We start from the raw sequence: 3,050 nt of genomic DNA on the forward strand, positions 1-3,050 counted from the left end.
GCTTTTGGGAAGGTTAGTTGAAATTAAATCCATTATATTATGGTATTGATGCAAAGATACATACAACATGGTCATAAATTAATAATATTTATTTATTTTGTTTTATTTTCTTACTTTTTATATGCCATATGGCTTTAATATTTTTCGTACATAATAAGATAGAATAGAGAATTTATTTTTTGCAGTCATGGTTCGTTTGTGTTTGAGAAGAGATGCTGAATGACAAAAAAGGCTACTAGCTATGTTTAAATTTTATATAGAGATTTGTCATGCTGTTAGTTCATTCTTGACTTTATTGTTCGCAACGTCAACTTTATGTACTTATAGGTCAAGAGTAAGATCTTATGCATTAGATTTTGTTGCAAATCAAGAGTATGTGAGGTGACTTGTGTATGATAATGATATTTCATGTATTTCACAAATTAGGATGAATAAAGAAGCTTTTTTTAAATTATGTGAAATGTTAGAAAGTATTGAAGGATTGAAGTCAACAAAGAACATGCTTGTAGATGAGCAAGTAGCAATATTCTTATATATTATTGCTCATCATGTTAATAATCGAGTAATTTGTTTAAATTTTAAAAGGTCGGGTGAGACAATTAGTCGGCACTTTCATAATGTTTTCAATGCAGTGCTAAAATTGTAAGAACATTTGTTTAAAAAGCCAGAGCCCATTCCAACAAACTCAACAGACAATCGGTGGAAGTGGTTTAAGGTAGATTACTTATCTTATTACCTTTGTAACTATATATACAAGACATTAATAGGTTTACTTATAAGTAATTCTTTACATTGGATTTGTAGAATTGTTTAGGTGCTCTAGATGGGACATACATCAAGGTTAAGGTGCCAAGTGCAGATAAACCTAGATATCGCACTCGTAAAGGGGATATTGCAACAAATATGTAAAGTGTATGTATAACTGACATGCAATTTGTCTTTGTTCTTCCTAGTTGGGAAGGGTCTATAGCTGATGGCAGAGTTCATTGAGATGCATTAAGGAGAAGAAATGGACTTAAAGTGCCTCATGGTAAGCTTTCCTATGATAATAGAAAGGTATTTCAAATTATGTACTATATGATTATTCTAATTAAATAAATAAATAACTTATTTAGTTTGTTTTATCTAAGTTGTTACTATCTAGTTGATGCAGGCTATACAAATTGTAAAGGCTTTCTTTCACCTTTTAGGGGTCAACGATATCATTTGAATGAATGGTGTCAAGGCCATGAACCAAGCGATCCTAAAGAATTTCTTAATATGAAACATGCAGCTACTCGCAATGTTATAGAGCAGTGTTTTGGGTTGTTGAAAATGAGGTGGGGTATCCTTAGGAGTCCATCATTTTATCTGATTAGGATGCATAATCAGATTATTATAGCTTGTTGTTTGCTTCATAATTTTATTTGGAGGGAGATAAGTTTTGATCCTATTAAAGTGGATTTAAGAGAATATATTGAAACCAACACAACAGTTGAGGAGGATTTTATAAGTATTATTGATCTTACTGATATTTGGGGTAATTTGAGAATGAAATTAGCAAATCAAATGTTTAATGAATGGCAAACATCTAGGCAAAATGATGATTAACATTTGTTAGGCATATTGTTAATTGAAGGACTGTTTTAATGTTTATTTCATTTGTCAGTATAGGTTGCGTTTTTTTCTAATTTGTTATTAGTGTCTTAATGTTTTGTCAATTGTTGTTGTTAATTGTTGTTGATATTGTACTTTTTATCATGTGAATAAAGTTTGACAAGTTTTAATATATTATTGGATATATCTCTTTATCTTTTATTTTTTTAGCATTATAATTAATTTTTTATAATAAAATATTTGGTGTATGGTAGAAAACAATGTCTACATCTTCAGCCTTAGCTTCTCAAAGTTCAAAGGGAACCGAAAGAAAATGGAATTATCATGAAGATGTTGCACTTATTTCAACTTTGATTGATTTGCACAATATAGGAAAATACAATGCTGACACTAGTTTTAGAGGGGGTTATTTAATAGAACTAGAAAATATGCTTGCAATAAAATTACAAAATGCAAACTTGAAGGCAAAGCCCCATATAGAGTTTAGAATAAAGTCTTTGAAAAAAGAATGGGCTATTATAAATGATATGGTGCAAGGGACACATACTAGTGGATTTGGGTGGGATGATCAAAGGAACATGGTTGTTGCTGATGATCCTGTATGGGAATCTTACATACAGGTAATGTGAGACCTCGACCCCTATAGGCCCCTAACTAGGTGTAGACACGATAACCCGAGTCAAGGGTAATTTCATCATTTTTTTAGTGAGCCCCTAGAAGTATGCTTTCAAACATTTTTAAGGCCTAAGTAGGCCTAAGGCATAAATGCATGATGAAAATAACGATTAAATGATGAAAAAAATAAAAATAACAATGATTTCCAAAGTAGAGGCAAAATGGTCATTTTCATCTCGGGTCAAAATTTTAAGTTTTCATGAATCCGAGTATTTTTAGACTATTATGGACCTTGTTCCAGTATCAAAAGAGTAAAAAGATTGCACCAAGTATTGGTGGAGAACAAACTAACTTGTTAGGGGTATTTTCGTAATTTAAGTAGAGTTGGATAAGCTTGAGCTATAAATATCATCTTCCAACAGTTTCTTCTTCTTCTTCCTTCTTCCCTCTCAGGTTTCTTCATCCTCCATGGGAGTTCTCTTCAAGCTTCCATAACCCTCTCAAACTAGCTTCACTTTTCATGTTTTTGTGCACCCTTTCATAGAACCTTTGTGCTCTTTCACTCTCTCACTTTAAAACCCTTTAAAAGTCTTACTTCCATATTCTCTCTCACTAGCTAGGTGTTTTAGAGAGAGTAAGAGGGAGTTTCTATAATAGCTTGAAAATTATTGGATAGAATTTCAAATTTACAAAGCTACCAAGGTGAGTAGTGAATTAAACTTTATTTTTTTAGTTGTTGATAATCTCTAGTAATTTGATTTGTGAGTGTTTTATTGTTGAGATTGTTTAATCATTTTTAGTGTTACTAGAGTAGTTCAAATAATAGCCATTTAATGGCA

At 31.4% G+C, this 3,050-nt stretch overlaps 1 pseudogene; it reads left to right on the plus strand.

Annotated features, from left to right (window-relative positions):
- Positions 1–391: 391 nt before the first annotated feature.
- LOC148762404 (uncharacterized) lies at positions 392–2,225 on the plus strand (annotated as a pseudogene).
- The last annotated feature ends 825 nt before the right edge of the window (positions 2,226–3,050 follow it).

The sequence above is a fragment of the Theobroma cacao genome, chromosome 5 (assembly GCF_053813885.1).
Source record: "Theobroma cacao isolate CCN51 chromosome 5, ASM5381388v1, whole genome shotgun sequence".
NCBI lineage: Eukaryota > Viridiplantae > Streptophyta > Magnoliopsida > Malvales > Malvaceae > Theobroma > Theobroma cacao.